Genomic DNA, 25763 nt, shown 5'->3' with positions numbered 1-25763 from the left:
TAAACCAAACTAACCTATGGGCATCACCCACATCCATGCCCGAGGCAGGATTCGAACCTGCGACCGTAGCAGTCGCGCGGTTCCAGACTGCAGCGCCTTGAACCGCTCGGCCACCACGGCCGGCTTGCTAGAACAGACAATCACACAAGCAATAATGAAAAACTCTCAAGGTTTTAACGAAAGACCTCCTTCGATTTAATTTAGATCGGCTGAAGACCACATCCAAAATCCAAGGCACAAGGCCTAAGTAAGGAACTGAGGTACAGAGGCGTTCTTCTGGAGGTTTCACTTCTTTAGCAATTTCTTTTTTATCTTCAATACAAATAGGCTGAAAGCCTTAGCTTAAATTTTTCCCATAGAACTCGGCTGAAGGCCTCACATTAATCAAGAACAGTGTTACGGCTTAAGGCCGAGACAAAGATTTTCAATGTTTAATCTAAATACGCTGAAAACTCGGCTGAAGGCCGCATATCAACAAAACAATTTAATGGCTTAAGGCCTAGGAAGAAGAACATTCGATCTGAAAAGGCTGAAGCCCTCATCTTAAGGGGCTCCGGAACGCCCTATACTTGCAATGTTAAAATAACGCTTATAAATTACATCTTTCCTCACAAAGTATTTGAGGTAGGAAATTGAATTTTTAACAGATTATTTATTGGAATATGGGCTACAACTTAACACAGGGATTTTACAAAATTTTAGTTCAGTTATTAAAGATGATTTTTTTCAATTGTAATGAAAATTCACCACTTTTTTTTGCAATTTTTTATTTATATATTCAGAAATATACAGTTTTTTAGAAAAAGGCTGTGTTAAATTATGCAGAAGGTACTGTGTAACATTTACTAAAAGTTTGAAACAAATATGTTTGGAAGATCCTTAGAAAACATGTAATTAGTATGAGAAAATAAAAGTTTTGGGAATCGAGCGACAAAGATTGGATTAACTTTTTAGTGCATTCCAGGTCCATAGGATGGATTATCTTCATCCTCTGCAAACTCCTCCTCCAGCTTCCTCTTGTTCCCCCTCCTGTTTACTCTTGCTTGTATTTCTAGACTCTTTACAGCCCTGTCTGCAGCCCGAAGGCGTTCCTTGTCTAAAGCAAGCATCGCTCGTTGTTGTCTTCGTAGATTTTGCTACCATTTTCTTCAGTTGCAGTTACTGCAACACTGTTCCAAAAGGTGGTCATGTATGAACACTTATCACATTTCAGTTGTATTTCACTAGCAAGTCCTACGTGCTTTATTATGGAGAGTTCCAGACCAACTTCACTACAATTAATACATCTTACACAGTTTGAAAAAATTCCTTTGAGAACCGACATATCAAATATTTCATTCTCATCCGATTCGCCCATAAAAGATTCATAGTTTTCACTCATTGAACCAAGCTTCTTCTGTGCAGTATTTTCTTTCCCAGTTGGACTGCTATGGGCAGGTGTACTTGAGAGGTTAGGTTCACTCACTTGGTTATCGTCTTTATTGTTTACAGTAATATCACATACCTTTGGCTTTCCAACATTTCTCCTTTTCTTAAAAGCCTTCAGAGGATTTCTAATAACTTTACTTTTACTCATTATTATACTTCAACAAAACAGACTCTCAAGAAACAGAATTAATTACGAATATTTTCGAGATAACGACAGAGTAAATAAACATGAAACAATCGACAAACACACCAGCGATATATATTGAACCATCACAGGTTAGCCACAACACATACTTTATCTCACATCACTAAAATGTACCTGATGAACACGGACGTTAATAATAACACCATTTGACAGCAGTTTAACAGCGCCACAGTGGGTCACGCCCATGTAGAACACATTTCAAAAAATATTTAAAAATAGTTGTAGTCTTCGGAATTGAATAAATTATATATGTATTAAAAGGTAATAGTCTGCAGATTCAGAAAACGCAAAAAAGTAAAAATTGAACTTTTCATGATCTTGAGCCTTTCCGGAGCCCCTTAAAATATTTCGTGTAAAACTCGGCTGAAGGCCTAATACTAAAGAATGACAGTCTTATGACTTAAGAGCAAGATTTTGAATTTTTAATTTAAGAGAGGTTAAAACTCGGCTGGAGGCCACGCACCATGCAGAAAACAATTTTACGGCTTAAGGCCTAAAGGTAAGAGCTTCTAAATTTCAACTAAAATAGGGTAAAGGCTTTATCCTAAAATGTTTCACATAAAAATCGGCTGAAGGCCACATACGAAACCCAAACAATCTCACAGCTTAATGCCCAGACAAAGAAATTTCCAATTTTCAATTTAAGCTGGAAAACTCGGCTGAAGGCCACATACAAACAAGAAAATATTTCTTACTGCTTAAGGCCTAGACAAAATTTTTCGACTTTTGATTTGGAAAGGCTGAAAACTCGGCTGAAGGCCACATACGAACTTCAAACAAATTTACAGCTTAAGGCCTAGGCACAAGGGAGTTTCAATTTTAATTTTGAAAGGCTGAAACTCGGCTGAAGGCTACAAACCAAACAAGAAACAATTTTTTTACAGCTTAAGGAGTAAGAAAAAAATGCCTTGCAATTTTAATAAGCTAAAACTCGGCAGAAGGCCACACAGAATACTTAAGACGACAAAGGAAATCACTGTGTAAAACACAAGGAGCGGCGCTCACGAGGTTCCAAGGATTGGCCTGGGAAGGTAACACTAACACACGTTTAAGTGAGACAGGCGGCCAAACTGACAGCCTCTTAATCGGAAGGCAACCCAACCGAAACTCAGCCGACGAACCAACCAACAAGATCAGTTCTGCTCCACCCGACCAGCAAAACGGCAAGATGTCAATAGCACAACGTTCTGGATACTGGTGCCCAATCCAGCCAAGTCAGAATAAACGCCCAAAACTACCAACACACCTCAGCTGTCGAACTACACGCCGTGCAGGACAGCATCAACATGACGAGGAAAATACACTGTCGAAAATTACGTTAAGGCCCAGGGCTGGTAATCGGAACATCAATGGCCACAAGGCAGAAGATACCGCTGGTACACTTCATTAATGAAGGAATGAATTAAATTAAGTTAAACACCACACAGGAAAACGGCTGCAACTCTAGCTGACTTCAATGCACACACGTTGTTGCTCACAGGAATCTCCCAGAAAGCGACAACCAGGACCAAACGAAGAGATGTGATAGCAGTTGAGGCTTGATAGTAGGTGAAGTGAGCACTCAACGTTACTGTCCAGGATCGGTGGGCGACGAACTTCGTAACCCTCACAATGAGCGCCTCACAACTCCAACCACGCTTGCACGGCGCCAGCGGCTCCGGCCTGACTACGCGCCACGGAGACTTCCTCGCTGCTCTGCCCCAACCGACCGGCTGCCCAACACCCGGAAACGGTCAAAAGATCAAATAAACGTCGGCCAATGAGATGACCGACTGAACGACCAACCAACGGTCGTACCCGCTCCAGCCTTCTTCAGTCAGAGAGTACATGTGCGTCGCCAGCTGTCGGCAAGTACTGGCTGACCGCGCCTCACTGGCGCTCCGTGCCCGATGCTCTTACCTCCCTGACTGCTGCTCCGTCCCCGACTGCACTGCTGGTCCGTCTCCAACAGACTTCCAGACACACTACGGCCCGGAAATACTATCTGTCGCTCCAGAGATGGTATGACAGTGCACTATCGATTCGCGCTGCTGCTGCCACTCATAGGCAAGTAAGGCAGGAAGTTAGAGACGCCAGTAAAAGGGATAAGATAACGAGGCGGCAGTACCGTAATAGAAGATGACAAACAATAAATGGCATGAACAGGAGCTGAGCACAGTTCAACACCCACATACACACCGACCCACCCAACCACACACACACACACACACACACACTCACACACACACATACTCATTCATACAAACTGAATATTGTCTAATGAATAGAACTACTTAGAATTTCGCTGCAGCTTTCAAAGTTCACGCGATACGTGATACATCTCGCGACACACGTCAACAGGAAGATGGAGTGGTATTCTTATAACTGCCAAAGTGAAAGTTCTGCTTTCTTTTGTGGATTTATGAGCAAATAAAGTCTATCGACTGGCGAGAGCATACGACAGAATACTTTTCAATCTAGTGTCCACCCAAACCGATCCCATAATATAGCCGCAAATTTCATTTTCATAACACAGATTTTTGAAGTTCATATTTTCGTATATGTTAATGAGAGCTGCTCGTACCTCTGCAGATGAGATGCTGTGTGCCCAAAACCCACAGCGATCATAGAAATATGCAATGAGTATTAAGTAAAAGGGTGCTATTGGATTATTCGGACATGTATATGAAACCAGACAGTACAACATAAAATAACGCTTTTCGTGGAGTAATACACCGACATTAATTTTTGTGTTTAAGCATAAATAAATTCTTGAAGACGGCGGTACATCGCCGAAAAAGTCTGCGGAGTTGAATACGAAAAACTGTGTGCATCAATGTGATAGGGACGCGAAAAACAGACCGATAAAACCGATAACAGTATTTTAATTTTGAATTACAGGTATTTTTAGGTATTTGTTGGTCTCGGTTATAGCACATATTTTTTACTTGTTAAGCATAATCGAGTAAAGAAACGAAATATCAATTAGCTACAGCAGCAGTGCTAAAATTCATCGTTTTCAATTTTTTTCTTTGAGGAGTAATTTTTATTTGTAAAGCTTGCATTGGGTTGAAATTTTTCTTTAGTATAAAAAATGGGAAAAGAAAGCACGGCTATTTCAGTAACAATGCAGACAAAAACGAGCAACAAACCGTAGTATAAGAATTGGATCAGCGTTACCGCGACAATAACCCACCCGTTGCCGTGTGTTATGGCTTAAGGTTCGCATGCACGTGCGGTGTGTATAAGGCTTGCCCGCAGCTCCTCAGACGGTAGTTTCTCGCTGTCGTCGCCGGACATCCATTGTATTCCAGAAACGCACCAATTCTAGTCTGGACATATTTTTAGAAAATGATGAAGTAATGAAGCACAAGGCTTCACTTGCTTTAAGAGATAAAACATTTGTCTGTCGCTTTCATGAAATAACAAAAGACGAAGGAAATTATAGTAACTGTAATAAATAAAAACTTAATAAAATTTCCAAATAGTGGTATGATCCGCATTTACAATATAATTTTCTGAACAGAGTTTCAAAAAATTAGAACCTAGAGAAGAGTACGTGTGATTTTTTGTAGTATTCAACCACTTATCAATTTTCGCGAAAAGCAGCGAACGGTGGACAGACTAAGTTTTCTTTTATTTCCCTATTTAATTAAATATTTTCACTATATACATCTTGAAACTGAGTCAAAATTTTTCATTCTTTGCTCCATTTCTAGGTTTATTACATGAAATAATAGGAATGAAAACAGAGAAACGCTCGTTTCAGAAACCGGTTGTTTTGACCAGTTTTGTCAGTCAGATTAAACTGGCGTGGAGACACAAACCTATACTTTAAAAAATTAGATTTAAAAGCATTAATACAGTATAGAAATTACAAATTGATAAATTTTACAAATTAATTTCAGTGTTTATTTCACCACAAAACGTTGTTTTTTCATTTTGTGTAGTAACAAGAAAAATTCTTGTGTGGATCTGCTCTTGAGTAAGCTATGGACGCTAATATCAGTCATTTTTCATTATCTTATCATGTCATCACATTTCTATCACAACCGCCGTGTCTAGATGTGCTTGACGACCCTAGTGTTTTCCAATCCGCCTAGAGATTTAGAAAAGTATGTGTTTGACGATAATGGGCAGCAGTAGGCCCCGTCAGTAATTTTCGAATATTTCTGCACGCTAGTTCTACTGCACGTCTACACCCACCTCTACCCCAACCAAACCGTTGTGGAAGAAACGTCTTCAGAGCTGCCACTCACCTTAGTGAGCCAGGAAGTTGCGTATCTCCTTCCAACTCCTACGTCCACTTCTAAATGCGCTAGGGGCTTCTTCTTTTCTTTCGTAGTAATTGATATGTATGCTACGTTTGGTAGAAATTTCTATAACTGCTGCAGAGTTATGCACATGTGTAAGCAAAAAAATGTTTAAATGTGTGTGAAAACTTATGGGACTTAACTGCTAAGGTCATCAGTCCCTAAGCTTACACACTACTTAACCTAAATTATCCTAAGGAGAAACACACACACCCATGCCCTAGTGAGGACTCAAACCTCCGCCGGGACCAGCCGCACAGTTCATGACCGCAGCCCCCAAGACCGCTCGGCTAATCCCGCGCGGCTGCCTAAACCCATTCTCTCCCCAACCCTCACCTAATCCGTAAGAGTTCTGGGACGTGACAGTCCCAAGGCATTACTCTCAAACAGTAAGTCATACGTGTACCAAGCTTAGTTGAAGTATCCGCATTCGTTCCAGAGTCGTAGTTTATTTGTCACATTTCCTGCTGCCAGTCCCACTCAACTGTGGGACTGTTAGCAATCTGCTAAAGTACTCCTAAAACGGCAGGTCCGACACGAGTATCATTAGTTTTCGATTATCTTTTGTTGTCACTGCTCCACATCTGCACTCCACCCATAGGGTGCTAAGGGTCTGCCAAACTAACAGTACTTTTTTGGGTAAAATTGCTTCCGGTGTTGCAGAGTTGTACTGAACGCATGTAGTATCATACCCAAAAGTTCCCGAACGACCGTTTCGCATGATTTGCACGTAACCAACATAACGTAGCTGTCTTCTACGTCCTCCAGTCTCTTTACAGTACTGTCGTTTGACTATATACAATGCATATTACAAGAGAGAACACTGTTCTTTAAGGTAATCCTCCCACACTTAAATCGACACCACAATATTGTAAATGCTGGGAAATGCATCATTAGAGATGACACAGCCCTTGATACTTGTAAACACAATTTTATTACAGTAAGTGACATTTCAAAATCACTACCACTTTCATCAGAATTAGAGTTAACTACCTGTATTGCTTGAGACATACCAGCAATCTTTAGGTAAAATTAAATATTCTTAATTTTGAGACAATATCCGGACTCCTCAAGTTCTATGACTAGTCGATATCTTTTTGCTCTTTAAAAGGTTTTCCCACATCTGTGAAACGTCGTTCCTGATACTAGAGTTTTATTATAAAGTGGGTGTTGAACCAACCGGTTAAAAGCAAAACTATTAACAGCCGTAAGTGCTGTATCGGAACCTAAAAATTAACATCGTATCACCTATAGTTTCTCTTTTCTCATCACATGTTTGAACTTTAAACGATATGATGAACTATTTTGCTCTGGATCTGTATTGAAGCCAAGCACCTACAGCCATTGTAACTAAGCAAAACTATCGTGCCTGAGTGAGAGTCGATGCTAGCAACGTTCGTCATTGTAGCTACGCATAAAGCGTCGCGAAATATCGAAGTTTTCGTATGTATCAGTTAGCAAATCTGAACTTGAAAATTTTTGTGCTCTGCCTGGACTCCTGTCGAGACCTTTATCTTCCTGTTACCTAACCACGAAAGCGTTTAATATAATTTCAAGCGACAGCGTTTGCACGTGTTTAAAACGAAGTGCCGTGATGTTAAGTTTTGTGACAGGGACTCGAACCCAGCTTGTATTTAGACTGTTGACTAACAAAAATTAGATGTTAGATATCGAATTTTTTCACCAGTAAGGAGATTTTTGAATTTTAAATGAGGATATAGTTTTTTTTTACCTAACCGTGAATTGAACCCTGCACCGTCTGCTATTGTTATCTGTCCGCGAGTTGCTTGTTCACCAATAATGACAAGTGTGCCTGTTTAACGAAAAGTAACGGGACCTATTGTTACTATTAACAAGACAAGAAGAGACTTTGAAAATGAAAGTTATTTATCAGAAGTAGTTCGGTGTGCATATGGTAGGGCTTGAAATGAAACCATGAATGTATTCCATCGCACATACACTATGTGATCAAAAGTGTCCGGGCACCTGGCTGAAAATGACTTATAAGTTCGTGGCGCCCTCCATCGGTAATGTTGGAATTCATTATGGTGTTGGTCCACCCTTAGCCTTGATGACAGCTTCCACTCTCGCAGGAATACGTTGAATAAGGTGCTGGAAGGTTTCTTGGGGAATGGCAGCCTATTCTTTACGGAATGCAGCACTGAGGAGAGGTATCGATGTCGGTCGGTGAGGCCTGGCACGAAATCTGCGTTCCTAACCATCCCAAAGGTGTTCTACAGGAGTCAGTTCAGGACTCTGTGCAGGCCAGTCCATTACAGGGATGTTATTGTCGTGTAACCACTCCCCCGCAGGCCGCGCATTATGAACAGCTGCCCGATAGTGTTGAAAGATGCAATGGCCATCCTCGAATTGCTCTTGAACAGTGGGAAGCAAGAAGGTGCTTAAAACATCAATGTAGGCCTGTGCTGTGATAGTGCCACGCAAAACAACAAGTGGTGTACGCCCCCTCCATGAAAAACACACCACAGCATAACACCACCGCCTACGAATTTTACTGTTGGCGCTGCCCACGCTGACAGATGATGTTCTCCGGGCATTCGCCATACCCACACCCCGGCTTCGGATCGCCACACAGTGTACCGTGCTTCGTCAGTCCACACAACGTTTTCCCGCGGTTCAATCGACCAATGCTATGCTCCTTACACTAAGGGATGTGTCGTTTGGCATTTACCGGCGTGATGTGTTTCTTGTGAGCAGCCGCTCGACCATGATATCCAAGTTTTCTCACATCCCGCCTACCTGTCATAGTACTGCAGTGTATTCTGATGCAGTTTGGAATTCGACACTCTTCAACTGTCGGCGGTCTCTGTGAGTCAAAAGACGTGGTCGGCTTGTAGGCTTTTGTGCTGTACGTGTCCTTTCACGTTTCCACTTCACTATCATATCGGAAACAGTGGACATAGGGATGTTTAGGAGTGTGGAAATCTCGCGTACAGACGTATGACACAAGTGACACCCAATCACCTAACCTCGTTTGAAGTCCTAGAGTTCCGCGGAGCGCCCCATTCTGCTCTCTCACGATGTCTTATGATTACTGAGGTAGCTGATATTGAGTACCTGGCAGTAGGTGGCAGCACAATGCATCTAATACGAAAAGCGTATGTTTTTTGGGGGTGTCTGGATAGTTTTGATCACATAGTGTACATGCCTTTCGTGGAGACCTACAGAGTTCTTCACTTGGTATTGCTAGAGGTGAAGGAGATCTGTTCGTGTGTGTTTAAAATACATGCTAGAAGTGTGAATTGAACTCACACCTCATAACTAAGAAGCTAGGATCAATTCACCAGACCGTTCAAGCCCATATTTGCAACATTCATGATTGTGTCGTAACATATGGTGCGCATAGCTTACAAATTAGACGTGGTGAAAATATTCAATTCTCTTTTAACTGGTTAGTTATCAGCAGGCTTCTGACATAGAAATATGCTAGTCGCATGTTATCGGGATGTAAAGTTTCTTTCAGCCATCATACCCACGATTCTAAGCCATTTTGAAATTTTTAGTATTTCAAGAAATTTCTTAGATCGAGAGATAGCATTCAAGAGTAAAAAGTTACCAAATACTTCGATTATTACTGCCATTATCGCTGTTGCTCCTTCATTCTGCTGCTGATACACTCTTGCTTAAAGGAAACATTTAATGGTTCTTGGTCATTTTTAGAACCAGTGGCCCAAATGCAGTGGAAAATTTAGTTCGCAGCAAATGGCTGCGGTGTTCTGTGCCGATTGTGCCCTTTTTGCAGTCATTGCTACTGCGAAATACTGGAGAACGTAATGTTTCATTCTTTTCGTCAGAGATTTTCGGAGGCAAAATGATTTTCCAACATGAACGTTCTCCTGCCCACTCAGCGAACTGTGTAAAACACTGGCTTCAAATGAACGGTTATAATGAGCTGTTGAACTGACCTCCCAAAGATGCTGACCTAAGTCTCTTGGACCACGTATGGTTAGGTATGGAGAAAATTAGTACACCAGCACCGGCGACGAAGACAGCGCTGTCCCAAGCAGTTGATGATGCGTGGGGAGAGTTGTCACAGAATAATAGATTCATCCGGAAACTTGTTGCCTCTATTCGCCGGAGGAGGAATAAGTCAGATGTTACAAGGCTGGAATGTATTTTATTTTATTTTTGACTTGAGCATAGCTACTCTAAATTCTGACCGTTGCTTTCGCACGAAGTAATTTTAGGGTTTCTCAAAATTTCATTATGATGAAGACACCCTTAGTAGGTATCGGAAACTAGATCAATTGTACCAAACAGTTATTTGCAACCGGTCGGCTGTATAATTCCTACGTTTGAAATACTGTTGAAGATTAGTTTATGTCTTGTGTTTATTGTTGTATTCAATAAAATGCACTGTAATAATTCAAATGAAATTCTGGTAGCTACGATATCCTTACATCCATTCTAATGAAACATGAAGTATATGTAACAGGAGCATGCCTATGTCAGCACGAATTAGTGAGATATTACTCATTCTGGCCTTCGAAACGGTCTGCGTTTCGTTGCTGTCCTGTGTCACAATGAGGTAGTATGGAAATGTGTCATATCATCAGTAAAAATTTCTTATTGACATTCGCTTTTACTGCCTGCAGCTCTGTCACGAAACAGCTAAAAATGTAGCCTTCAGCCGAGACTGCAACCAGGAACTACAGCAGCCCTCAGTTAACAAGCGACAACGTTACTACACAGCTAGTGGAATATTGCAGCGATCTGCTCTCCCTTGTTACTCCAGTGGGGGCTAGAGCAGTTAAGATCGCAACGTAAAAGACGAGATTAATTCCAAATTTCATGCTGAATGACTTTCCTGGACTGATAACCACAAATTGATAACTTTATTTCATGCCTCGTGTGAAAATCACTCAGATTATTTAATGGAAACGATACGAACATAACAAGTGAATTTTGTAGGCTAAGTCTGTCATCCAGGAAGCAACTCGTCGTTCACAGTGTTGCCAAACATATCCTGCGTTGCTGTCAAGATTCAGTTCTACTTCTAGCTTGAGCGGTCTAGGATGTGACTACAGTTTGTAACTTAAAGACGTGGCGGCTGACAGTCGAAATAGCCAAAGTATATGTTAATGAATCCTATTTGTGTTTCTGTAATTGGGTTCAGAGACTAGATCGTCGTCACTAATAATATTCAGATGAGTCAACTGTTTAGCTTGTAATCGACGCATCTGTAAACTAAACAACACAAATTATTAACTGCTACAATTATTTATGTTTTTCTGCCTTAATCGTACTGAAACTAAAAATGTCATCGCCGGACACGTTTCACAATTTTAGAATATCTCCAATAGTTATACTGTAAACGTTATGAGTAGACAACACATCTTTTTTTTACGATAATAGACCTGGAAAATATCTTTCTTGAAATTGGTGTCAACGGCACGGTCCACGAAAGACAGTAGCTCAAATGAAGAGACAACAACACAACATCGATTGCAAACTTCGTAAGGTACGACAAATATGAAGTTGCAAATCAAGAAAGGCCGCTGCGCCGTAAACATTAAGAAATCATAAAAAATGCAGGCTCAAAATTCCGTTGAAAATTAGACTAACGAATGCAAGCAGCGCTACTTAACGTTCCAGTTCCTACTGACGCAGTTACTATCAGAAAGTGCAGCAAGGAACAAAAAACGCTGGCAGTAATGTCTATAAAAGTCAACCTTGAGTAGAACTGTTATACAGTTAGTAAATACTAAGAGAAAGATACGTATCATCTATCCGTTATGATTAAAATGTATCAGCTGCTGCTACTTTGTCAATATAAGCGAAAAGCGTCTGTGTTGAAGAGTTTTTCAACATTGATTATGCTTAAGACAGAGAGAACCCGAAATAACAGGTTTACCAAACCGAGTATGGTACTGAGATTCTACTCGTCGCTCGCGCTGAGTGTTATTGATTTAGCACCTACCGTTTTAATACTTGTACAAACAGTTTCTTTTGGCTACCCCAGTAGTCAGTCACATGAGGATTATGAATTTCTATTGCGACGGCACAGATGGGCAGTCGGTTCTAGAATTTGCAGAGACTATCCGTATGCTGCTGAATCATAACGCTAAACTACCACTACATCAGATTATAGGCCTTACCTAATTCCTACCTCTGAAAGAATTTCTCAGCAGAGCGTGAATAACATCAGCACCACTGAACCTCACCCTATACACTACACAGTCCCAGTATACGCCAGTTAGTCACTGCAAAATGTTCTATGCTCGAATCTTTCTGCCACCGACTTAATATCTATCGCAGGACTGTCGTTCCATTACCGAGGCAATAAGCAAGTGATATGGTCTACCGCACCATCGTTCACGCTCACTCCTTCCCCCCCAGCCCAACAGATCTACTGTAGACGTTTCATAAATTATGACACCAAACGCAGTTTTATAGTTAAGTTAACCAGCTTCCTATCAGCTTTTCTAGTTCTGCCGTTGCTCTGAAGAGAAATACTTAAGGCAAATACGAATATCCTGTATGGCTATCATCCATTCTTCCAGGTTCATTATTCGAAAATTTGTGAAAATAAGCGGCAGAGAAGCGTCTATGAAATAACAAATACACACATCAAAAAAAGTTTTTCATCATCCTGGTTTCCACAACTCCTGAAGACAGACCTCGAATTTGGATATTGTATCACAGACACAGTCCCTTTAACTGTTCAGAGATTTCAGTAAATCCGCGCAAAAATGTAAACAACCATGCATGAGCAGAGCCTACTACACGGAGGGGGTCTGACACCCTATCAGCTCCGGTCATTCCACCAGGAAGGAGGTACACGGCTCGTGTTGTCTGTAGTTCAACCATGCCTAGACAGCCAGTACCGCGGTTCGATCGCGTCCGCATTGTTACTTTGTGCCAGGAAGGGCTCTCAACAAGGGAAGTGTCCAGGAGTCTCAGAGTGAACCAAAGCGATGTTGTTCAGACATGGAGGAGATACAGAGAGACAGGAACTGTCGATGACATGCCTCGCTCAGGCCACCCAAGGGCTACTACTGCAGTGGATGTCGGCTACCTACGTATTGTGGCTCGAAGGAACCCTTACAACAACGCCACCATGTTGAATAATGCTTTTCGTGCAGCCACAGGATGTCAGGTTACGACTTAAACTGTGCAATGGGCGGCAACTTCACTCCCGTCGTCCATGACGAGGTCCATCTTTGCAACCACGACACCATGCACCGCGGTACAGATGGGTCCAACAACATGCCGAAAGGACCGATGAGTGTCGCATAATCGTCGGAGAAGTGTTTGGAGGGAACCCGGTTAGGCTAAACGCCCTAGACACACTGTTCAGCGAGTGCAGCGAGGTGCAGGCCCCTTGATGTTTTCGGGTGGCATTATGTGGGGCCGACGTACGCCGCTGGTGGTCATGGAAGGCGCTGTCAGGGCTGTACGATACGTGAATGCCATCCTCTGGCCGATAGTGCAACCGTATCGGCAGCATATTGGCGAGGCATTGGTCTTCATGGACGACAATTCGCAAATCCATTGTGAACATCTTGAGAATAATTTGCTTCAGGATAACGATATCGCTTGACTAGAGTGGCCAACATGTTCTCCAGACATAAACCCTATTGAATATCTTTGGTACAGATCGAAAATGGCTATTTGTGGACGAGTTGTCCCACCAACCACTCTAAGGGATCTATCCCGAATCGCCGTTGATGAATGGGATAATCTGGGTCAACAGTGTCTTAATCAACTTGTGGGTAGTATGCTACGACGAATACAGGCAAGCATCAATGCAAGATGATGTGCTGCTGGGTTTTAGAGGTACCGGTGTGTACAGAAATCTGGACCACCACCTCTGAAGGTCTGGCTGTATGGTGGTACAACATGCAATGTATGGTTTTCATGAGCAATAAAAGGGGCGGAGATGATGTTTATGTTGATCTCTATTCCAATTTTCTGTACGTTCTGTAACTCTCGGAACCGAGGTGATGCAAAACTTTTTTTTTTCATGTGTGTAATAATCAGTGAAACGTGGCATACTCCAACAGCCATCTGACTATTATGAGAAACTACATTTTGACCTACACAGCACTGCAGTACAAACTTAAGGATTTCGTAAGAATCTGTTACTGAAATTAGTTGCAGTCTTCATCAGTTAAAATAGAGGAGGAGAAAAGACCATGGCTTTAAATATACTATTCCAGTGATATTTGAGCCTATTACTACAGCTTTAGTAGTACCCAGTTGCTGAGGAATCAAGAATGTGAAGAACTTTTTTTCATTACTGTGGTACACACTAAGGCATAGAGAAGAAATTTAACTATTTATTTTATGTTTAACTTAACACATTGCAACGCATTTAAAGCATGTTTTGCTCATCATCAGGCGCTTATGCATACGGAAGACTGTTACATAAAGATAAGTTATCTTAGTCTAACTTGAAACAGAACTGTATTGTTCACTGTTCGCTGCTGGAGCAGCCATTGGAGTATCTGGAAGTGGGGGTGTCAGTGGGTGGCCACAAATCAACGTACAGTGGTGCCTTCTGCTAGCGTGGACCTGTGTCTCGTTGTGATTCATACAATAGCCTGTGCGAGAAACATAATTCAGCAGCAGTATCGTGGTGTGGTATCATGTGATACACTTTTTACATGTCAGTTGTTTGCTCACGATTTAGGATTCCCAAATTTTATTTCTTGGTAACTTTAGCAGATATCCGATATGCAATTTAAAGTAACTAGGGAGTGAAGTGGATACGAATGCACGAGCTTACGTTTAACAGAACACGAAGCTTACCACAACGCCACGAGGAGATACGTTTCCGTAACACCTCAAGAAGAATGACAGAACTACCTCCACTCACCTCCGCATCCTACGGTATTGCAAGATCCTGCGTAAGGCCAGGCGTAGAATTTTGTGGGGCGGCCAGGAATATTGGTCACCTAAAGTGAACAATTCGGTCTTCGTCTCTGAGGTGGCTCGTCTGCTGCACGGTTTTACGTCATCTCGATGAAATGTTCTAAATGGCTTCCAGTTGAGATGTGACGCTGAGTAAGTGAAATTAAATGTTTGAACCCAAATTGGGCGTTTGATACCTCAGCTAAGATTGCTCTCTAACGTCACGTTCCGAGCAATCTACGTTAGGAAATATGGACGTAATGAAAAAAGATGTACCGCAGCCGTGACATGATGGCTTACGAGGAAAGCTTCCCACTCATACTTTATTGTAAGATGGTCCAATGTATAGCCCGTTAAAAACTGAAGACAGATCAAGCGTGAAAACAGGAAGAAGGTGTACTGAACTGTGAAAAAAAGCAAAATAGAAACAGTGCACAGTCCAAGCTCAAGAAGTGTGACATATAGCGGAACTGCATAGTCGCAGCATCATGGTTATGTGGTCACGGTGTTGAACTGCGAATGGGGAGAGCCGTGTTCAGATTTCCCTTGTGCCTCGCCCCTTTTATTCACAAAATTATGAACTGTCCGTCGGTCATTGACGTGACTGTCCTCTGTATTCAAATTTGTGTCTGTATCGTGGTGTAAAGACCACTTGCAACAGCGAAGTGTAAGGAAGGGCCTTCCAGTCGTATGTTCCTCCTATTTTTTGTACAGAAGTATCACACTGTATGACTCAGTTCGCAAGTGTGACTGAAATAAACAGTTTTCTTTCATTACACCCAACTTTCGTCGTTAAGAGAGAGACGACAAGTGTAGAATTCAGCTGTATTTTCAGAGAAATTTCAAATATGGTGGTAGAATACATACTTCAAAGATTCTCAAGCCATTTTCTGCACGAGCTATTGCTAACTGAAATGTTATGACGTGTTAGCAGCTATTAAGTTTTCAACTCTCCCTCACACGGCATCTGTAAAACACGCAAATATGATAAAACCAAGCAGAATATTTACTAGTAACTTTCAATTATCTTATGCTCTTCGTAACTCTGTTCATGTAATTCAAAGTCAGATGGACTGACTGTATTACCTCCGAAGACACACCGCGCTACTTTCACTCGGTATACCATTTCTTTTTCAGGAGAAAGTGTAACACTACAGGCCGTATCAGAGCATTTCGCAAGCGTAACATACGTGACTAATAGAATGGCGTACTGACTACGGCGGTCATTTTCTAATCTGCAGCTAGGCATTTAGAATTCTGTCACTTCCATGAATTTTAATTGGTGGTAAGGGTTATTGGTTTAGGAGGACAACGAGAATTATTAAGTATTCATACGAGGGTTGCTAGAAAGTAATGCACCACATTCTTTTTCTCAGCCGAAAACAATGCTACGAATGCCAAACAATACGTATGTATTATGTGAGGTCTGATGAGTGAGCGCTCCAACTTTCCGTCACTTCCGACAGATAACGTAGCTGCAGGGCAGTTTCAAAATGTCGTCTGTACGTGTTGCACGTTACAAGCAACGTCATTGAATTCCTCACTGCTGAGAAAGAAACTGTGGGGAATATTCACAAACGCTTGTGCAAAGTCTATGGGGCATCTGCTGTCGACAGAAGTACAGCTTCTTGCTGGGCAAGAAGGAGGAGGTCATCATAAGGCGGTTCGGCGGAGCTCCATGATAGCAGCGGTCGGGGAGACCATCTACGGCTGTCACACCTGACATGTTGACCGAGCTGATGTTGTCGTTTCCGAGGACAGATGCATACGACTCGGCAGTTGACACTGTATCTGTCAATCAGCAAAGGAAGTGTGGGTTCAATGGTCCGCACTCTTGATTATTCAAAAGTGTGTGCAAGATTGGTCCCGCGGTGTCTAACGGTGGATCACAAATCACACAGGAAAAACATTTGTCTTGATTTGTTGCAACGTTTTGAAGCTGAGGGGGAGGCCTTCTTGTCCCGGATTGTGACAGGTGATGAAACCTAGGTTCACCATTTTCAGCCCGAAACAAAGCGACAGTCGATGGAATGGGGCCATTCCAACTCCCCACAGAACAAAAAATTCAAAGCAACTACTTCCGCTGGGACTGTGAAGGTGTGATTCTCATCGATGTCATGCCAAGAGGCGGTACCACTAATTCAGAAGCATATGTCAACATATTAACGAAACTCAAGACGCGTTTCCGGCGACTTCCGCGCCAAAGCAACACAGGAGATGTTTTGCTGCAACACAAAAGTCTGAGGATGCTGAACACATCGCAAAAGAGGGTTGGATAGTTTTACCCCATCCACTCTAAAGCCCTGTCCTAGCCCCCTCGGGCTTCCACTTGTTTGGGCCATTAAAGGATACCATTCATGGAAGACGCTTGAGGACGATGAGGAGGTGGTTCACTCAGTAAACCACTGCTTCCGCCACCAGGACAAGGACTGGTACCGAAAGGGCTGACACGTCCTTGTTTCGTGCTGGAGGAAGACTGTAGAACGGGCTGGAGATTACGTGGAAAAATATGGCCTGTAGATAAAACACCATTATTTCGTCTGTGTAATTCTCATTAAATAGAATAAAGAATTGTTGAAGAAAAAAGTACGGCACTATACTTTCTGGGCGACTTCGTAATTTGAAAGTTTTTCGTCTACACCGCCGGTCTTTCACCACTTTCCTCTTTAAGTGATGTGATTTCTGCTTGGCATTAGAAGAAAATGCTATCTCTTTTCTGCTTTCGTCGGTGTTGGTGTCCTACCATCATGTAAATAAAAAGAATACAATGTCATTTTTTTGCTTGACGTAAAAAAACTTAAAACGTTTTCTTCGATAGCTTCATCGGCATTGACAGCATGCTCCATGTGCCAAAAAATTTAGTTTCACGTTTGTCTCAGTTTTTTGGATCAAAAGCCGCAAAGATTTAAAATCTGGAGTCTATTGAACGACTGAGATGAGTGAAATAGACAGCCTAGTAGTTACGTATTATCCGCCCCGGTCTTTTTTTTTTTTTTTTGTTTAGGAGATAAATCGCAAAAATTTTCTTCTTATTCGAGGGAGAACAAAACGCTTATTTGTCACAAATAATTTTTCCCTAACAGCACAATAATTCAGTACCGTGTCCAGTTGATGCCCTATTCTACAACTGCATTTAGCAGCCAGAGAATAGAGGCAACAAGTTTCCGGATGAATCTGTTATTCTGTGACAACTCTTCCCATGCGTCATCAATTGCTTCGGACAGCGCTGTCTTCATTGTCACTGCCGATCTATCAATTTTCTCCATCTTTGCCCGTAAGTGCTCTATGGGACTGAGGCCAGCACCTTTGGGAGACCAGTCCAACAGTTCAAAGTCTTCGTTCATTTAAAACCAGTGTTTTACACAGTTCGCTGTTTGAGCAGGAGAACGCTCGTGTTTGAAGACTATTCTACCTCCCGAAAATCTCTGACAAGCAGAAGGAATAAATTACGTTCTTCAGTATTTCCCGGCAGTAATTACTGGAAAAAGGACGGTCCAGTTGCCACAGAACGCCTTAACCATTTGCCACTTGCTGCGAAATAATTTTCTTCCTAAATTTAGGCCATTGATTCCAAAAATGATCAAGAACCATTAAATGTTTCCTTTTAGCAGGCGTGTAGCAGTAGTAGAATGAAGGAGGTTTGAGCAATAATGGCAGTAATAATCGAAGTGTTTTTTATACTTCTGAATGCTACTTCACGATCTAAGAAATATCTTGAAATAATGAAAATTTTAAAATGGCTTCGAATAAATGGCTTCGAATCGAGTCTATGATGGCTAAAACTATCTTTACATCCCGATGATATGAGATTAGCATAATCTCCGTCTCAGAAGCCTGCTGATAGACCAATTAATAGAGAACTGAATTTATAAGCTAAGTACACCATACGTTACGACACAATCATGAATATAGCAAATTTGGACTTCAGCGGTCTATGTGTATTGACCCTACTTTCTTAGTAATGAGCTATGGGTTCGGTTCCCCTTTCTGACATGTATTTTAAACACATTGACAGATCTCATCACCTATAGGTTTGCCAAGTAAACAACCACATGTTGCCCCGTAGTTCAGAATACGCATTATAAACATCACATTCCTTTGTTACCAAATGGGGCAGAGCCGGTTTAGGTTGGGCCGCAGCAGAGGCGGAAGTCGCTGCAAACAGAAACTCTGTCACCAGTGAGTTTCCTTACACTAGAAACTTTATTTTATTTAATATGTCAGTGGTTATTTGAGGTCATAGGGCTCTTATCTTATCTGAGCTTGAGACATTGAAGAACTTGGTGCTGGATTGGAATTAAAATTCAGATCTCGTCTTTTGTGGCATCTGACACAGACAGAACGATATAGTTCTATCATTCCATCGTTTTCCTCAAGATCGCAAGCTCCTCTAGGTCTCCACAATATCTGGGTTCGAATCCTGATATAGCACAAAAATATCCACAGCTTCGTTTCAAGCCCTACAATGTGCACACCGAACTACTTCTGATAAATAAATTTTCGTTTTTAATGTCCCTCCATGTGTTGTCAACAATAACAATAGGTGCCGTTACTTCCAGTCAAACATGAACACATCACACTCTTGGTGAGCAAACAATTCATGGATAGAAAACAACTGCAGTGGGTGCCGGGTTCGATTCTCGGTCAAGCAAAAAACACTGTATTCTCATTTCAAATTCAAACAACTCCCTGCTGGTGAATAAAATCGATATCTAACATCTAATTCTATTTAGTTAACAATCTGATTACGCGCTGAGTTCGAGTCCTCCTCAAAAAACTTTACATCATGGCATTTCGTTTCACACACATGCAAATTTCTTCACTTGAAATTGTATTAAACGTTTTTCGTGTTTTCTTAACTGGGAGATAAGGATCTTGACAGGATTCCAGGAAGAGCACAAAAATTCTCAAGTTCAGATTTGCTAACTGATACTGGTGAAAACTTCTATATTTCTGGACTCTTTATGTCTAGTTACCAGTGACGAACGTTGCTATGATCGAGTCTCGCTCAGGCACGAAAGATGCACTTGCCGCTGCTAATGGCACTGCTTTTAACTGGTTAGTTCAACATCTAGTTTATGACAAACCTCTCGCATCAGGAACGACGCTTCATAGGTGTGGGAAAACCTTTTAAAGAGTAAAAAGACTACGACTTGTCATAGAACTTCAGGCGTCAGGGTATTATCTCAAAACATCTTGTTTAGAAAAATATTTAATTTTGCCTAAAAATTACTGGAATGACTTATGTGCTAGTCAACTCAAATTCTATCGATTGTGGTAGTGAATTTGAAATGTCCATCATTGTAATAAAATTTAGTTCACTAACGTTAAGGTCTGCCTCATCTCTAATGACGTATTTATTAGTATTTACATTATTGTGATTTTCATTTACATCTATCCTGATTACCTTAAAGAACAGTGTTCTCTAGTGATCTCTTGTGGTATCCATATTACATAGTCAAGCGACTGTACTGCAAAGACGTTAGAGGACTTGCAAGACTCCTAGATGCGCACGCAGTCACTGCGGTTTCTAAATTCGATAAAGCGTTTAATAGAATCAGTCACAGTTCCTTATCAAGAATTGTGGCGCAGAAAGATCTAACCCCATATTTTACAGAACTTACATGAAAATTCCTAAGGAGGACCTCGTCGGGGACAAGATTAACGGCCAATTATCACCGCCATACCTCCTCAAACAGGGAGTGTGACAAAGATGTCCTCTCTTGATGTCCTTATACGCAGTAGCAATAGAATTACTTCTCCAAAAGCGTGAGACGTAGTTAAAATGCTTGGAAACATCAAGTGTTGAAACAGTCTGTCACGCATACACTGACGATGTCAATGTGATCGTCAACACCAATTAGTAGCGTGGAGGCCTAAAACGAATTATCAAAGGTTACAGCAAAGCTAGTGATGCCACAATAAACACCCGAAAATCTAAAATAATGCGCAGATCACTTTTAAGTTTCTTGGCTAGAAAGTACGAACGAGAAGAAACAACTAGGTATGAAACTAAAGCTTTTTTTTTTGGTCATCAGTCTTCTGACTGGTTTGATGTAGCCTGCCACGAATTCCTCCCCAGTGTTAACCTCTTCATCTCAGAGTAGTACTTGCAACCTAAGTCCTCAATTATTTACTGGATGTATTCCAATCTCTGTCTTCCTCTACAGTTTTTGCCCTCTACAGCTTTCTCTAGTAGCATGGAAGTCATTCCCTCATGTCTTAACAGATGTCCTATCATCCTGTCTCTTCTCCTTATATCGGTGTATTCCACATATTCCTTTCCTCTCCTATTCTGCATAGAACCTCTTCATTCCTTACCTTATCAGTCCACCTAATTTTCAACATTCGTCTATAGCACCACATCTCAAATGCTTCGGTTCTCTTCTGTTCCGGTTTTCCCACAGTCCCTGATTCACTACCATACAATGCTGTACTCCAGACGTACATCCTCAGAAATTTCTTCCTCAAATTAAGGCCGGTATTTGATATTAGTAGACTTCTTTTGGCCAGAAATGCCTTTTTTGCCATAGCGAGTCTGCTTTTGATGTTCTCCTTGCTCCGTCCGTCATTGGTTATTTTACTGCCTAGGTAGCAGAGTTCCTTAACTTCATTGACTTGTTGTTGTTGTGGTCTTCAGTCCTGAGACTGGTTTGATGCAGCTCTCCATGCTACTCTATCCTGTGCAAGCTTCTTCATCTCCCAGTACCTACTGCAACCTCCATCCTTCTGAATCTGCTTAGTGCATTCATCTTTTGGTCTCCCTCTACGATTTTTACCCTCCACGCTGCCCTCCAATGCTAAATTTGTGATTCCTTGATGCCTCAAAACATGTCCTACCAACCGATCCCTTCTTCTAGTCAAGTTGTGCCACAAACTTCTCTTCTCACCAATCCTATTCAATACCTCCTCATTAGTTACGTGATCTACCCACCTTAACTTCAGCATTCTTCTGTAGCACCACATTTCGAAAGCTTCTATTCTCTTCTTGTCCAAACTATTTATCGTCCATGTTTCACTTCCATACATGGCTACACTCCATACAAATACTTTCAGAAACGACTTCCTGACACTTAAATCTATACTCGACGTTAACATATTTCTCTTCTTCAGAAACGATTTCCTTGCCATTGCCAGTCTACATTTTATATCCTCTCTACTTCGATCATCATCAGTTATTTTACTCCCTAATTAGCAAAACTCCTTTACTACTTTAAGTGTCTCATTTCCTAATTTAATCACCCGATTTAATTAGACTACATTCCATTATCCTCGTTTTGATTTTGTTGATGTTCATCTTATATCCTCCTTTCAAGACACTGTCCATTCCGTTCTACTGCTCTTCCAAGTTCTTTGCTGTCTCTGACATAATTACAATGTCATCGGCGAACCTCAAAGTTTTTACTTCTTCTCCATGAATTTTAATTCCTACTCCAAATTTTTCTTTTGTTTCCTTTACTGCTTGCTCAATACACAGATTGAATAACATCGGGGAGAGGCTACAACCCTGTCTCACTCCTTTCCCAACCACTGCTTCCCTTTCACGCCCCTCGACTCTTATAACTGCCACCTGGTTTCTGTACAAATTGTAAATAGCCTTTCGCTCCCTGTATTTTACCCCTTCCACCTTCATTGACTTCGTGACCATCAATCCTGATGTTAAGTTTCTCGCTGTTCTCATTTCTACTACTTCTCATTACCTTCGTCTTTCTCTGATTTACTCTTAACCATACTGTGTACTCATTAGACTGTTCATACCCGTTCAGCAGATCATTTAATTCTTCTTCACTTTCACTCAGGATAGCAATGTCATCAGCGAATCGTACCATTGATATCCTTTCACCTTGTATTTTAGTTCCACTCCTGAACCTTCCTTTTATTTCCATCATTGCTTCCTCGATGTACAGATTGGAGAGTAGGGGCGAAAGGCTACAGCCTTGTCTTACACCCTTCTTAATACGAGCACTTCGTTCTTGATCGTCCACTCTTATTATTCCCTCTTTGTTGTTGTACATATTGTATATGACCTGTCTCTGCCTATAGCTTACCCCTACTTTTTTCAGAATCTCGAACAGCTTGCACCATTTTATATTGTCGAACGCTTTTTCCAGGTCGACAAATCCTATGAAAGTGTCCTGATTTTTCTTTAGCCTTGCTTCCATTATTAGCCGCAACGTCAGAATTGCCTCTCTCGTCCCTTTACTTTGCCTAAAGCCAAACTGATCGTCACCTAGCGCATTCTCAATTTTCTTTTCCATTCTTCTATATATTATTCTTGTAAGCAGTTTCGATGCATGAGCTGTTAAGCTGATTGTGCGATAATTCTCGCACTTGTCAGCTCTTGCCTTCTTCGGAATTGTGTGGATGATGCTTTTCCGAAAGTCAGATGGTATGTCGCCAGACTCATATATTCTACGCACCAACGTGAATAGTAGTTTTGTTGCCACTTCCCCCAATGATTTTAGAAATTCTGATGGAATGTTATCTATCCCTTCTGCCTTATTTGACCGTAAGTCCTCGAAAGCTCTTTTAAATTCCGATTCTAATACTGGATCCCCTAGCTCTTCTAAATCGACTCCTGTTTCTTCTTCTATCACATCAGACAAATCTTCACCCTCATAGAGGCTTTCAATGTATTCTTTCCACCTATCTGCTCTCTCCTCTGCATTTAACAGTGGAATTCCCGTTGCACTCTTAATGTTACCACAGTTGCTTTTAATGTCACCAAAGGTTGTTTTGACTTTCCTGTATGCTGAGTCTGTTCTTCCGACAATCATATCTTTTTCGATGTTTTCACATTTTTCCTGCAGCCATTTCGTCTTAGCTTCCCTGCACTTCCTATCTATTTCATTCCTCAGCGACTTGTATTTCTGTATTCCTGATTTTCCCGGAACATGTTTGTACTTCCTCCTTTCATCAATCAACTGAAGTATTTTTTCTGTTACCCATGGTTTCTTCGCAGCTATCTTCTTTGTACCTATGTTTTCCTTCCCAACTTCTGTGATGGCCCTTTTTAGAGATGTCCATTCCTCTTCAACTGTACTGCCTACTGCGCTATTCCTTATTGCTGTATCTATAGTGTTAGAGAACTTCAAACGTATCTCGTCATTCCTTCTTTGCGTGTTGATTCTTCCTGACTAATGTCTTGAACTTCAGCCTACTCTTCATCACTACTATATTGTGATCTGAGTCTATATCTGCTCCTAAAGCTTAAATCAACAGAAATTTCAAAGGACAAGTGGCAAAATAATCGTAACATATTACGAGCAACGCTCAAAGATCGTTGCATAAGAGCGTTCGATAGGTTTCAACGAAGACAATACGTAAACGGTTACGTATGAAGCGATATATGTAATATCGTAGGTGTGCTACCCATACAGCAGACTGTATCACGAAGTATCTTAGTTCCGTCCTATTGGCATGGCTGGAGAGGGAATATATACAATATTCTTTCAGACAGCGATTTTACACCGAACCGAAAACGCACTTTATATTAAAGACGCACTTAATGTGACTGTTTTTGTAACAAGAACATGCAGAATTATATGGAATAATCAAATGGGAATTAGAAAGACGGCTTCACAGACTTGGATTTTCCACCAATGAACGTTGGCCACATCTGCTCTGAGTTAGGCCACGGTTGCACCTTTCATCATCATCATCATCATCATCATTTAAGACTGGTTATGCCTTTCAGCGTTCAGTCTGGAGCATAGCCCCCCTTATAAAATTCCTCCATGACCCCCTTTTCACTGCTAACATTGGTGTCTCTTTTGATGTTAAGCCTATTACTTCAAAATCATTCTTAATCTAATCCAGGTACCTTCTCCTTGGTCTGCCCCGACTCCTCCTACCCTCTACTGCTGAAACCATGAGTCTCTTGGGTAACCTTGCTTCTCCCATGCGTGTAACATGACCCCACCGTCTAAGCCTGTTCGCCCTGACTGCTACATCTATAGAGTTCATTCCCAGTTTTTCTTTGATTTCCTCATTGTGGACACCCTCCTGCCATTGTTCCCATCTACTAGTACCTGCAATCATCCTAGCTACTTTCATATCCGTAACCTCAACCTTGTTGATAAGGTAACCTGAATCCACCCAGCTTTCGCTTCCATACAACAAAGTTGGTCGAAAGATTGAACGGTGCACAGATAACTTAGTCTTGGTACTGACTTCCTTCTTGCAGAAGAGAGTAGATCGTAGCTGAGCGCTAACTGCATTAGCTTTGCTACACCTCGCTTCCAGTTCTTTCACTATGTTGCCATCCTGTGAGAATATGCATCCTAAGTACTTGAGACCGTCCACCTGTTCTAACTTTGTTCCTCCTATTTGACACTCAACCGGTTTATATTTCTTTCCCAGTGACATTACTTTCGTTTTGGAGATGCTAATCTTCATACCATAGTCCTTACATTTCTGATCTAGCTCCGAAATATTACTTTGCAAGCTTTCAATCGAATCTGCCATCACAACTAAGTCATCCGCATATGCAAGACTGCTTATTTTGTGTTCACATATCTTAATCTCACCCAGCCAGTCTATTGTTTTCAACATATGATCCATAAATAATATGAACAACAGTGGAGACTGGTTGCAGCCTTGTCTTACCCCTGAAACTACTCTGAACCATGAACTCAATTTACTGTCAATTCTAACTACTGCCTGACTATCCATGTAAAGACCTTTCATTGCTTGCAAAAGTTTGCCTCCTATTCCATAATCTCGTAGAACAGACAATAACTTCCTCCTAGGAACCCGGTCATATGCCTTTTCTAGATCTGTAAAGCATAGATACAATTCCCTGTTCCACTCATAACACTTCTCCATTATTTGCCATAAGCTAAAGATCTGGTCCTGAAAACCTCTAAGAGGCCTAAACCCACACTGATTTTCATCCAATTGGTCCTTAACTAATACTCGCACTTCCCTTTCAACAATACCTGAGAAGATTTTACCCACAA

At 41.4% G+C, this 25763-nt stretch overlaps 1 protein-coding gene across 1 annotated transcript in view; it reads left to right on the top strand.

Annotated features, from left to right (window-relative positions):
• LOC126455933 (uncharacterized) overlaps positions 1–25763 on the top strand; it is a 102817-nt gene that overhangs the window by 10075 nt on the left and 66979 nt on the right. The window lies entirely within an intron of this gene.

Source organism: Schistocerca serialis, chromosome 2 (assembly GCF_023864345.2).
Source record: "Schistocerca serialis cubense isolate TAMUIC-IGC-003099 chromosome 2, iqSchSeri2.2, whole genome shotgun sequence".
In the NCBI taxonomy this organism is placed as follows: domain Eukaryota; kingdom Metazoa; phylum Arthropoda; class Insecta; order Orthoptera; family Acrididae; genus Schistocerca; species Schistocerca serialis.
The sequence above is the reverse complement of the archived record's forward strand: the minus strand, read 5'-3'. Positions and strand labels throughout refer to the sequence as shown.